The 14,161-nt window shown below is 48.9% G+C and overlaps 1 protein-coding gene across 1 annotated transcript in view; it reads right to left on the bottom strand.

Annotated features, from left to right (window-relative positions):
* LOC147659504 (fatty acyl-CoA reductase 1-like) overlaps positions 1–14,161 on the bottom strand; it is a 501,467-nt gene that overhangs the window by 439,234 nt on the left and 48,072 nt on the right. The gene's annotated exons all lie outside the window — the stretch shown is intronic.

The following is a 14,161-nucleotide window of genomic DNA, read 5'->3' as shown; positions in this document are numbered from 1 at the left end:
AGCGCCCTTACCTCCTCCGGCCATGATTGCTTTATTGAGGCCAGTCTCCTTTGACCATTGTAGTGTTGCTGTGCCTCTATGTGGGATTGATCTAACGTTTCCTGTCTGTGCATTAGTCTTTTGGCTTTGTGCCAGCTCACCTGTGACCTATCAATCAATAACCTCTTAGGCCTCAATGATGGTCAAACTAGTATTTGTGAGTCGGGGTTGATGTGGAGTTCACAACAGGTGAATTTGTTAATAAAGACACTATTTTGTTCATGCTAGACTTGGCATCTGTTGGTGTGTTTCCCCTGCCTTTTTGCTTTGACCTCCCGGTTTTCACTGTTTTTACTGGTTTAGTGCCTCTGCATACTTTCACACTGATATTCAGTGTTAAAGTGCAAGAGCTCCTGTTGTAAATTGTTATTATGGATTGGTGTTTCCATGATTGGCATATCTGATTTACTAATAAGCCCCTTGCAAAGTGCACTGTGTGTGCCAGGGCATGTACATCAAATGCTACTAGTGGGCCTGCAGCACTGATTGTGCGTCCCACATGAATAGCCCTCAAACGGTATCTCAGACCTGCCACTGCAGGGTCTGCTCGCAGTTTGTAACGACCCTGTTGACCTGGCAAGTGCCCCCATTTGCCAGGCCCTAACCTTCCCTTTTCTCATATGTAAGTCACCCCTAAGGTAGGCCCAAGGTACCCCTGTAGGCATGATGCTGTGCATGTTAAAGGTAGGACATGTACTGGTGTGTGTGACATGCCCTGTGGTGAATTACAGGGTATTTCGTTTTTCACCAATGCAAGGCTATCTGTCCCATAGGAAAGAATGGTAGTTTTACTTAACATCTTATAAGCATAACTTCCCACTGGGACACGATAGAGAAATGGAGTTTAGTATGCATGGACTCAGAATGTAAAAAAATTAATCTTTTAGTAAAGAGGATTATTTATGTTCTGTGTTTATAAATACCACTTTTAGAAAGTAGGTATTTTCTTGCTTAGCCTCTGCTGGGTTTGTGGATTGACTGTCTGGCTTTGGAGGGGCAGGGGGTGTGCATTCTCTTCAGGCAGCCACTGAGGTGGTCCAGGTGTGTCCTGCCTTTCCTGGATGAGTCAGGGCTGGGCTGAATAGACCTGGGCTGCATTTAGATTAGTGGGAGGAGATTTCCTTGCACCTGAATGGGCCTGGGCTGCATTGAACAATGCTGACTCCACCTCCTGCCAGGAAGCTGAGCCACAGAGGACAGAACTGGTTTGGACTAAGCAGAGACACTCTCTTCCTGAGAGAACAAAGGAATGCCCCAACATTTAAGAACTCACTGGAAACAAGGAACCTGCCAAGAGTTGGAAGAGCTGCCAGGAGGAGTACTGCCCCTTCGCTGTGTTGCTGCTTTGTTGAGTTGGCCTGCAGTTGCTGCTTCTGCCTTGGGCAGTGAAAGGACTAGACTGAACTTTCTTTCCTTGTGCTGAGTATCTCCAAGGGCTTTAAGTAGAGTGTGCCTCCTGTTCTGAAGTCTCAGGGACTGCAAAGACTTCACCAACCTCTGGGTACCACTGTTTCAGTTCCAACAGAGAAGGCAAACGCAACCAACTCAGTCACCGACTCAGTCGCTGGCTCGGTTTTCCTGGCGGCGCCGCAGAAGGCCCCGTCCGCATCTTGCACCGCAAACCTGCTCCACCGACGACCGACACCGCTGCAACCGAGCCGCTGCTTGCACTGTGACCTGTGGGCACCTCACTCCGCACCACCTCACTTCACTTCACTTCGCTATCCGGGTCTCACCAATGCCTGCGCTGCTGCGGACTTCGACATCCGTGACCATATCGTGGCTGGGGGCACCACTTGCAAGTCTCACGATACGCCGCCTCGTCCCACACAGCAGTCTGGCTGACAGACCACAGCTCCCGCTAACCGGCTTTGTCGCTTACACTGCAACCTGCCAGCACCGCATTGAATACATTTCAAAATATACCATTTATTTTATCCAAAACTTGCAGATATATACATTATGGTTTGCCATCACATGAAATGCTACAGAATGAGATGCCTAATTTGATCCAAAATATATCCTGAAAATATCACTATTAACCCACAGAAATATTGACTGTAAAATTTTAGAAAAATAGAAATTAGGAGGACTAGATACATCTGTATGTACTTAGAGAACACAAATATGTCAAAGGATACATAAATGTCATGAAAATTAGGAGCAGCTGGCACATCTGTATATCTGATTTATGAATGCAAAGTATATATTTTTAAGTACTGTATGTTGGATTCTTATCGTTTTGGTCTGGTTTAGGATATATGGAAATATTCAATAATTTTCTAAACTGGGGTGGTGTCCTTCTGTAGTGTTTTCACTGTATTACTATTGTTGATGTGCAACTGCTTTACACACTGCCTCTAAGATAAGCCTGACTGATCGTGGCAAGTTACCAAGGGGGTGAGCAGGATTTCTTTTAGGAGTGTAACTCCCTTACCCTGACTAGGAAGAAGTACCTCTATTTGGAAAACGGTGCAAACCCTTGCCAACTAGAAACCCCCATTTCTAACAGTTCACCTAAATGAATGTATTGTTTTTCATATCAGCAGTGACTTTTACCATATTAACAGAATAATTCTCTTTTTACTTGAAAGGACTTATCACATAGCACCAGAAGCCTGTGGTCTCCTGAATCTAACACACAAGCTGGAGTGAATGGAGATCTGCAACACCTGGCTGTCGGCTACTGAATCACTCTATGATGTCCTTCCAACTGAAGCACTCCCATCCCAAATAGAAGGCTCTTTTAAAACAATGTTTGGTCTCAGGTTGATGACATCCTCGCTCCTCTTTATAATATCGTAGTTCAGTACCTAGAGGCTGCTGAGCTCTAAACCACTTGTACAAGACAACCCAACTCACACACTTTTCTCATTGTGACTGACCAATGGAACATCAATTGAGCATGACAGATCACAAGAAAATGTATTCGATTGAGTGAGAAATGAAGATTTAATTTAACATTATATTTTATGAAAAGCCATGTACTTTATTTGTAATATTGTCCAAACTTCCAACATATATATATATATATATATATATTTTTTTTAAACTTTACTTTGGTGGGTGCAAAGGATGTTTACCTGGGAAGGAACACGCAATGATGATTTTCTATTTTTTTATTCCACGAAAATACTTCAGTTGAAGATTCAGTAAGCACACAAGACTTAAAATGTGTCTGTTGAGGTTAACCATGCGAGCACAACCAGGGCCACTGGAATTATGTGAATGTGCAGCCACAGCGATTTTTCTATAATTGTATATCTGCTGTATAATTCATCACGTGCAGCATAAAATTGGTTCTAGCTCACACAGTTCAAAAGTTACTAAACATTTAGTGACACATCTTGCCGTGCAGTGGATAATAAAGCAATATGATCACAAAGTGTGCTACATAGTGGCGCATAAGTTGCCTTTTCTTGCCACATTATTAATTCAACCCTGCTGCATAATTTGGCCCTCCACTGCCACAAAATTCCAGTGGTCTTGAACATAACTTACTATTCCTGCGGACTGCATACAACTTCTCACTAAAAAGGAGGATTTCATCAATTACTACAAAAGTACCATTATCAGTGGTGGTATCACCTGTAAAATGGAGTCCATGTAAATTGAAGTCCGTGAATGCAAGCGCCTGGATACCCTATTGGGTGATTAGCAGCACTTTATAAATCCTGATTGATTGAACTCCGATCTAGCAAATTCTGCAAGAAAATCTGAAATCCGACAGAATATTACAGCAGAGCCAGAGTCCAGCACAGCTGTGCAGTTACTATTTTTTTTTTTTTAATAATTTGTTTATTGGCATTTCATCAACATACAATCATAGAGCACAATAGTAGCACATACAGGACAATAATATCGCAATAACTCTTTGTCATGGACACTAATCAGAAAGTAGTACGTTACCCCCCACCCTAGCAGCGTTGTAGACACATATACAATACACTTCCTCTCCCCAGACTCCATCAGAACTCCCCGCATCTAACCCGAGCTCACAGCAAAAGCCTCATTTCAAGTTGAGTCAGCCAGGGTCTCCACGTCAGTGTGTGGTGATGCATCCTCTTGTGTACCCTCAGTCTCTACCACAAAGGGAGCCCCTCCCTGATCACCTTCACCTTATACAGGCCTCCTCTCCAGGTACAGAGCCCAGTAATTTTTAGGGCGGTTACGGGGTGGAAGCAGCTCACTATACTGTTCCGTTTGTGTGCAGCAATATAACATGTCATTAGACCAACGAGCTAGCGTCGGAGTTGGTCCTCGCATTCAGGTGAGCGCGACGCGACGCTTGGCAACTAAGAAGGCCATATCCACTAGCCTCCGTCTTGCCGGCGCTATATCCTTAGAATACCCTAGTAAGGCCAACAATGGAGAGATCGGTGACTCTGTTCACCTAGTCATATACCGCGCGCCAGAAGTCTGCCACTTTCAGACACAGCCAGGCAAGATGAAAAAAATAATAAATAAATAAATAAATAAATAAATAAATAAATAAATAGGCAGACTGCGCCCTACACCTCTCACAACTAGGGCTCTCACGTAAGCCGTATCTGAATAGACGCTCAGGGGTGTAATAAACCCTATTAAGGAATTTAATGTGCAGTAGCCGATGGCGGCCGTTAAGTGACACTCTCCTAGCGTTAGCACAGCAGTAATTCCATTTGTCCTCAGGCAGGTCAATGGCTAAATCAGTCTGCCAAGATAGTCGTGGCTTAGCATAATTCGATATCCGTTCGGCTAGAGTGATACGGTAGAGGTTCGGGATCAATTTGGTCGGTGTCTTAACAGTGACTACATAGTCATATGACAAGACCGTTTGGGGCTCTGTCATTTCCTCACCAAGCAGCTCCTTCAAGGCATGCCGCACCCTATGAAACTGAAAGCACGGGAGGAGCAGGGTTCCGGCGCCGTCCCGCGGGTTCAAGTTGTCCCAGGTGCAAGCCCTATTATTCACGAATAGGTCACCCATGTTGACTTTGTTCAAGTCAGCCAGGGCAGTCAGCACTTCTTTATACCTACAAGGAATAAGCCACGAGCACCAGGTCAATTTCGCACCCGGGGCATACAGCAGCGAGCAAGCCTGAGCGTCCATAAGGTGATGCCAGGCATGCGTCGCTACGTTCATAGAGTCTAGGATGCCCGAACGACAATCTCTAGGTCGGGACAACCGAGCCAGCAACGGAGCCGGGGCGGCCACTATCGCTTCAATGCGCAGGTGCGGCGCATCAGCTGGGCCGTGTATCCAGCCATACGCGTGCGCCCCCCTGAGCAGTTAGATAGTATAATTCAAAGCCCGGAGCGTGTAGACCGCCCTCCTCGTAGGGGCGGATGAGGATGTCCCATGCAACCCTGGGCTGTTTCCCAGCCCACGCCAGGCGGAGCACCAGAGCATGTAGCTGTCTAAAGAACGCTCCAGATAGGAACATAGGGATATTCCTAAAGAGGAATAAAAAGCGGGGGAGAACTATCATTTTCAGTAATGATACATGGCCTATCAAGGATAAGGGAAGTCCAATCCATTTATTCACATAATTTTCCAGCTTAGAAATCGCTACCCCGTAATTCTCCCTGAGGACCACCTCTTAGTCTGTGTGCAGCTTAATACCCAGATAGCGGACCGAGTCAGTAGTCCACTGAATGGGGTAATCCGAATCAGCTCTCTTGCTGGCGGGGGTAAGAGGGAACATTATGGTCTTGCCCCAGTTTACATGGATCCCCGAAAGCGAGCTAAACAGTACCACCTCTTTGTACCGTCGAAAGGTTGTCCTCCGGTTGCCGCACATACAGCAAAGTATCGTCAGCCTACGTGGACACTATCAAGTTATACGTGGGGAAATCAGATACCACGATGACTGTGGTATTCACGCTAAGTGCAGGCTAAAGGTTCCGCCACTAAGGCATACAAAAGAGGGGAAAGGAGGCAGCCCTGTCGGGTACCACGTTCAATAGGAAAGGGCTCGGTTGTAAGCGAACCTATGCGGCATAAAGCGTGTTCAGTAGTTGTATAAAATGGTCACCCACTTCCATGCAGCGGTGCACCAGGCGGAGGAAAGGCCACTCTACAGAATCAAATGCCTTCTCCATGTCCAGGAAAACCGCCACCGCAGGCACATCCTGGCGCGTGTGCTGGAATGCGGCAAACACAGTCCGTATGTTATAGGTCAGATTGTGGTTGGGTACAAAGCCCGCCTGCTCAGGAGCTACAAGCTTAGTGGGCTGAGGTGGTTGGCAATGATTTTCGCAAATATCTTTGCATCTACGTTAAGCAGAGACAGCGGCCGGTAGGAAGCGCAATCGTCAGAGGGTTTCCAAGGTTTAAGTATGGCTACAATAATAGCTTCCCGCATCGTTGGTGGCATTTTCTCCGCTTCTGCCATTTCCTCAACTAGTGTCAACAATTTGGGTATCAATAATTCAGAGTACGTTTTGTAGAAAGAGGCCGGGAAGCCATCGCTGCCCGGGGCACTGCCAGCCTTCATTGAGGACAACGCCCAAACTACTTCCTCCCTCTCGAACGGACGAACCAGAATGCGTATTTGTCAGCCGGGTAGCTGGATAAGTGTTAAATAGTCCGGAGCCGTCCCCATGGAGGCGTATAGCGCTGCGTAATAATCCCGAAAACGGGCCGCCACCTGTGCGTCAGTCAGTTCCTCTCCAGTGTGCGAGGATCTTAGTGTGGGCACCGTCGCTCAGTGTCTGTACTGTTTCGCTAGGTGCGCCAGCACCGCCCCCGGGCGCTCCCCCTCACCATATGACCTGGCAATGGCACATTTCCCCAGGTGCTTCACTTCGGCATCTGCCTCCTCGTGATATTCGTGAATCGTTTGAGCCAATTCCCGAGTCAACTCCGCCCCGGTGTCCCGCAACCGACGCGCTTCAATGTCTTTTAGTCTATTCTCCAGTAGGGACAGGTGAGCACGTATCGATTTGAGGACACTCGCATGTTTAGAGATAGCAAGTCCGCGCATATAAGCTTTAAAGGCCTCCCACACCGTAAGGAAGGAGTCCACAGAGCCTACGTTCTTGTCAAAAAACTCTCGGCAGCAGTCGACAATTCCTCCCGAAAGGCAACGTCAATGCTCTGATGGTGACAAGCACCGGGGAATGGTCAGAATATGTGCGGGCAGCGTCACTGTACTATAGAGAGGAGAGGTGAAGTCAGCAACCAATAATCAATACGTGTGTGAATGTTATGTTGTGCTGAATAGTGAGTGAACCCCCCCTGCGTTGGGTCCCTAGTCCTCCACACGTCCTGTAGTCCCAGTCACGTCATCTCTACGTCAAGAACTCGGGCAGAGGCCGAAGGGCATCTGTCAGGACCATCCAACCTGTCCAGCGCAGGCTGTCTAATCATATTAAAATCACCACCCCACAAAACATTTTCCCCACAAAGGTCTCGTATCTTAGAGGCCAGGGTCCGATCGAAGGAAGGGCAGTCAAAATTCGGTCCATATGAGTTAACTACATGTAAAAGTCATGCCCTTACCAACACACCTCCTGATGACATACCGCCCCTCCGGGTCCGTAGCGACTGGCGTCAGTGTCAATAAGGCCTTAGGGTTCACCCACGTGAGGACACCCCTTGCGTTTGAGGTGAAACCGGCAGCGTGTATGTGATGATGCAATCCCCTATAGGTTAGCGTCGGGCTATCAGGGCGCAAGTGGGTCTCCTGAAGTAGTGCAATATCAATCGCATGTCTCAAGAGATACTGCAGAACATGCCTGACCTTCCTGTGGTCATTCAGTCCCCGTACGTTCCATGTCAGAAGTCTGATGGTATCATTGTCATGTGTTTGCTGTGTCATGTCAGGGGGCATAGTGTATAGAAGTAGTCAGATGGAACCGTCCATACCATTAGTCCCAGTGTCCTTCATGCAGTGCTCTCATCAATAATACTCCATTCCAAACCAACAACAACTATACAACCCTCTTCATCCGCAGTCAGCGGTAAAGAGAAAACATGTATCCAAAGGGAAAAATGTGACTCTGCCCAACCTCCCACCCACGCCTGCCAATCCCCAACCCAGCCGCCTCCCAGCTCCCCACCCAGCCCACCCCTAGTCACACCCCACCATTGAACTCCATACCCTTCCTCCCCCCTCCCATCATCCTCAATACCAATACCAAATGCAAATAATGCAAAACATAAAATAAATGATACTCCCAATAGTGAGAGTGAGGCGGGGAAATAGTGTTCTACACACAGGGACGTAGGTAGCCTGCTCACAGTGAGTCTTTTAGCAATGTCCTTTCAGGAACCCCACCGTATCGCCCCCCCTCCTCCGCCTCTAAAAAGAAACACCAAACAATAGAAAGTGTCCTCCTAAATATGAAGAATTCCCCTAGGGCAGTAGAGGACATCAAGTCATAACATCAGATTGTACCATCTCCCTGCATCATCAACTATCTCAACCATCAGCAATGTCTCATGTAGCACCTTGTATATGAGAAGTTAACAACATCACGCCTCTACGGACGTGTCTGCGGTGCTACATGACCTCGAGAGGGCTTCAAATGTCATATATACAGTACATTAGAGGGTGAGGGTCAAGTAACGTGGTATAGTAAGGGTATCCCCAATATAAAAGCACTCCCCCACCCCCCCACATAGCAGGACTCACTGTTTCCCCGCGTCCACACAGCAAACCTTAGTGGCAGACAGGCCCAGCAGAGTCCTCAGCACCTTCCCAAGGCAGCAATGTTAGGAGTCCTATGAAAAGCCTCCCAAAGTCCCAGTTCTCTTGAGGACAAGTGCCCCATCTAGCAGCAGTTCGCATTCTAGTCCTGATCCTCCAAGGTACCGCCTGAAGCCTCGGCCATTCGTTCGTCACGCGAAGTATGCTTTGTTTCTCTACGCCAGTCCGTCATGCCCTTTTGCAGTGCTCTCGGGTCCGTGAAGATCGAAGACTTCCCTCGTCGGTTGACCCTTAATTTAGCAGGATATAGCATGGCATAATCGATTCCGAGATCTCGGAGCTGTCACTTCATCGGGACAAACTGGCGTCTTGCTTCCTGCACTCTGGCTGTGAAGTCCGGGAACAGAGATAGCGTGCTGCCCTCGTAGGTCAGTGGTTATTTCTCCAGAGCAAGTTTCAGTGCAGTGTCGCAATCTCTATAATTAAGCAGCTTGGCCACTATGGGGCGTGGGGGGGCCCCTGGTTTAGGTCACGGGCCTAAGGTACGGTGCGCTCTTTCAATGATAAACATCTCCAAAAAGGCAGACTCACCCAACAGTCTCTTCAAGAGGGATTCCACGAAAATGTCCATGTTACCCGTCTGTGTGCTCTCCGGCAGGCCCGTAATGCGTATGTTGCATCTGCGTGACCGCGCCTCCAAGTCTTCTGCCTGGTCTTGTAAGAGTTGGATCACCTTGCCAAGTTGTTTATGCTCAGAGTCCAAGGTAGTCTGCGCCTCCTCCACTTCTCCTATTAGGCGCTCTGACATATCCAGGCGTTCGGCATGTTTGTCAAGCCGTTCCGCCATCCGGTCCATCCGGTACGTGACGGCGTCCATTTTGGTCCCCAAAGAAGTGATACCGCCCTGTAAGTTCTTTTCCATAGCTAGCAATATGCAGCGAATATCTGGTTCAGTCGCATCTTCATCTGTCGCATTCCCCGCACCGCTGTCCGCTTCCCGTGAAGTGGGGTCAGTGGTTTTAGGCCTTTTGTTATTATCAAATGTCAATTTAGGTTGCCAGCGATCTGGGCGGCCCATGTCGGCACGGGTGGCTCTCGTCGCAGCCAGGTCCGTTGCACCAAAGCACCGTGGGGTCCCCAAGACCAAAAAAGGACCGGCCAAATTATTCGCAGGCAGCACAGTTCCTGCAGCCGGAGTTAAACTAGTGTCTCCCAGAAGCCCGTTCTAGGCCCCCAGGGCTATGGCTACAGCTCTCAGTCTGGGGATCGGGGTCTTCGGCCGGCACTCACTGCACGGTGAGCTCAGGGCCTGCTCCGGACAGCGTTTACTGCAGCTACGCCTCTACAACGATGGGAGAGACTCCAGGGGTGCAGGACTGCCCCGTTTCGCACTCCAGTACTCGTGCATAGGGTGTCGTGACAATTTCACGGCCCTCGGGTCGTGGGGACAAGCTCCGTATTGTGTTATGGCATGTAGCCCCAGGCGAGTCTCCCGCACACCGCCTGCTCAGGTTATACTATGATACCCCCAGATCTTCCGCGACTCCGGGCGCAGCTATCTCCAGTTTGCCGCAGTCCAATGGCGCCAGCCTGCCAGGTCAATGATGGGGGGGGGGGGGGGGGGGGGGGGGCAGGGCCGATGAACACTCCAGAAAGGATTGATGTGCTCTGGTACAGTAGCTCCCGGACGTTACTCACGGGTCTCAGCCGCAAATCAGGGAGAGGCAATGGAGGTGCCCCAGGCCTCCAACCACTGGCGCTGTCCTCTCGGTGTTGGTCAAGGAAGGTGGGTGCAGACCCCACGAGGATATAGGGGGAGGCTGTAAGGCTGCAGACGGCCCAGATCTCACTTGCCCCGCCCGGACCCACTCGCCTGAAGGCGCCTCGGAAGGTGGTAGGCCCAGAAGGACGATCAAGACCGGGTGCTCAGGTAGGGCGCAGCAGCCGCCGCAGATCATCAAGGCGGCGCGGCTCTCCCAGCGCTTTCCTCCCGCTCACCGCCTCTCGTTGTGTAGGGGCTTCTCAACGCTCCCAGCGGCCGTAGCTCAAGTGCTCCATACCTCAGACACTTCAGGTCGCCCACGGGACATCCGGGGCAGCACAGTCTCGCAGCGGCGCTCCGGTGGCCGCGGCTCCGTCGTTCGCGCCACTCAGCCAGACAGGTTGAAACAGCACTTCCTGCTGCAGTACGCAGGTGTAGTTCAGCAAATATGTGCCCCAACCGTTCCGGAGCTACAAACCAGCCCTCCGGTGCTCGAAGGACACCGCTATCTACAGGATAATTAAGCTGATTGTGTGTATTGCGGAGGAGCCAACAGCTCAGGCGGCCATTTTCGTCGTCGGCTAGCTCCCCCTACCCCCTGGTGTGCAGTTACTCTTAAGCAATGGTACTGCTATACAAAAGTATGGCAAAGCGTCAACAAAAATACTACAATACCAAAATATAAACTACACCCTTTGTTTTATCCTAAACTTGCATATAAATATATATATTATAGTTTGCCATCAGAGGAAAAACTACAGAATTATATGCCCAGTTAGATCCAAAGTATAGCCTGAAAATATCACTATTAACCCACAGAAATTTTGATTGTTAAATATCAGAAAAATTAGAAAATAGGAGGACTGGTTACATCCGTATATACTTTGTTCCTTCAATAAGCAGGCAAAGCTCAAACAAAAATCAAGATCAACAAACTAAGAAGCATAATCTATCAGTTACCAAATGTGGTGACTAGTGCATTGGGGAACATAAATATGTCAAAGGATACATAAATGTCATGAAAATCAGGAGCATCTGGCACATCAGTATATCTGATTTATGAAAGATAAGCTTTCAGTTTATTCAATCATAAATCCTAGCATGTTATGGTTTGAAAGGCTTTCCAGTGCCTGACATTGGCTGCACACCTTGTGTTATCTGCCCTTTGATAGGAGGAGGAATGTGTATTCTCTTGTCGAGAAAAAAAAAAAATCAGGTGGTGGGGTTTTGACCCCTTATGTCGACAGAGTCCACTCTACCATATCTAATATCCTTTCCCCATCTTAATTGACTCACATACCAGTAAAAGCCCAGAGTCCCCTTCAGTATTCCTATGCACCTCACAATTTTCTTCATTGCAGAGCCATGGCCATCTACTTTATCCTGCTAAACATCTGCAATACCTGACATCACTTCCCCTTCTACTTGATGATACACTTAACTAGTTTGTTTGATTGTTTTTATCTGTAAACATTGGAATAGAAGCCTGTTGCTTCACTCACCAAAATACCTAGCACGAACAGCGTCCCACGAGACAGCTGCAACGACCCCCCTGCTCGCCTTCGGCGACGCACAGGCCACGCCCACTGTGAAGGCCACGCCCCCTTTTGGGACATCACTTAAAAGCGCGCGCGCCGAGCGCCGCCTCCTGAAGCATCAGAGCTCCGCAGGCAGACGCCGGGAGACACGCTAATTTTTAAAATCTTGTGAAATTGATTATTTTTATCTGTAAACATTGGAATAGAAGCCTGTTGCTTCACTCACCAAAATACCTAGCACGAACAGCGTCCCACGAGACAGCTGCAACGACCCCCCTGCTCGCCTTCGGCGACGCACAGGCCACGCCCACTGTGAAGGCCACGCCCCCTTTTGGGACATCACTTAAAAGCGCGCGCGCCGAGCGCCGCCTCCTGAAGCATCAGAGCTCCGCAGGCAGACGCCGGGAGACACGCTAATTTTTAAAATCTTGTGAAATTGATTATTTTTATCTGTAAACATTGGAATAGAAGCCTGTTGCTTCACTCACCAAAATACCTAGCACGAACAGCGTCCCACGAGACAGCTGCAACGACCCCCCTGCTCGCCTTCGGCGACGCACAGGCCACGCCCACTTTGAAGGCCACGCCCTCCCCTGCCCATATCATGTGCTGCCAGCAGAAGCGCAGCGGACGAGCGCAGCGGGAGCGCCGTTTGCGCGCCGAAGGCGCGCCTAAGGCAAGCCCGTCTGCGCCCGTCCGCGGCAGACCGGGGCACGGGGCCAGACCCCTTGGTCCGCACCTTCCAGATATCCAATACGACAAAGAGGAGCTCCTCAGCCTTCGCAACAAATACTTAAAGGTATGTGAGCACAGTATTGATCTCAGCATAAGTAGACCGACGTATCCCTGCAAACACTGTGGTTTCATTTTTAATAAGCATCCTAAAACAAGTACGCCCAATGACAACGCCCAACCAGCGCATAGTAGGAAAATCACTGGTGCACTGCTCAACTGTCGTTCCCTCAAAAAACACAAACTAGAGGTATACGACCTTATTACAGACAACAAATGGGACATACTGTGCCTCACGGAAACTTGGCTGGACGAAGACTCAGACCCTGAAGTCAGAGAGGCCCTTCCCCCGGGATACGCAATTTGCAGGCAGGATAGACCTAAGGGAAGGGGTGGTGGCATCGCCATCATCCATAGAGTGAATATGACATGCTCCCTCGAACCTGCAAATATATCAGATAGCGAAACTGGATCATTCTCCATCGATATAGACAAAAATACGATAATTAAAGGCCTACTAATCTACAGACCCCCGGGAGGTAGCAGAAACTTTGCGGATAGTCTCATCCAGAACGTTACCCCATTGGCTATGAGATACAGGAGGTTCCTAGTACTTGGGGATCTTAACCTCCACTTCGAAGACCTCAATAATTCAGCTGCTCAAGAACTGTGCCAAGAGCTGCAAACCTTACAACTAGGAACAGCCTCCCTCCTCCCCACCCATCGGCAGGGGCACCTACTTGACCTCATCTTCAACAATATGGAGGATCTGAAGCAGGACCTTCCCATTCCCTTGCTGTGGACCGACCACTTCCTTGTCCCTTTTCATTTCCTAATCCAGACTCAACATAAAAAAATCCACAATAGCGACAAACAACAGAGGAAATGGTCACGTTTTTCCATGGACTCTTTTGAACATCACTTCCTTTTAAACGGCTCTCCCATAGATCTAGGAGTAGATGTTGACAGGGCCTGCACAGCCCTGGACGGAAACATCACTAAAGCCCTGGACATCACTGCCCCTTGGGCCAATAAGGGTCCGGAGCGACAAACTAAAACTGCACCTTGGTTCAGCACAGCTCTTAGAGAAACCAAGGCAGCTTGCAAGAGGCTCGAACGCGCCTGGAGAAAGAACTATTCACTTGAGGCAAGAGATGTGTATAAAGCTAGCTTAAAAGATTACCATCTCCTAATCAGGAAAACCAAAGCGACCTTCTATGCTGATCAAATAGAAAAAGCTAACTGCTCATCCAAGGAATTCTTTAGGATCTATAAAGAGATCACTACACCTCTCCCCTCTTCAGAGCAGGCTGAGACCTCAGCACAATCTTGCAATGCCATCGCGGAATTTTTTTATAAAAAAGTACGCGACATTTATACCAGTTTCCCTGATGATGCCAGAACTGGCTCCAACCGTCTTCCTCCTCAGGAAGAAGCGATTTGGGAGGCAAAGA

The sequence above is a fragment of the Lissotriton vulgaris genome, unplaced genomic scaffold (genome assembly GCF_964263255.1).
Source record: "Lissotriton vulgaris unplaced genomic scaffold, aLisVul1.2 SCAFFOLD_703, whole genome shotgun sequence".
In the NCBI taxonomy this organism is placed as follows: domain Eukaryota; kingdom Metazoa; phylum Chordata; class Amphibia; order Caudata; family Salamandridae; genus Lissotriton; species Lissotriton vulgaris.
Note: the sequence above shows the minus strand (reverse complement) of the source record. Positions and strands in the feature narration are given on the sequence as shown.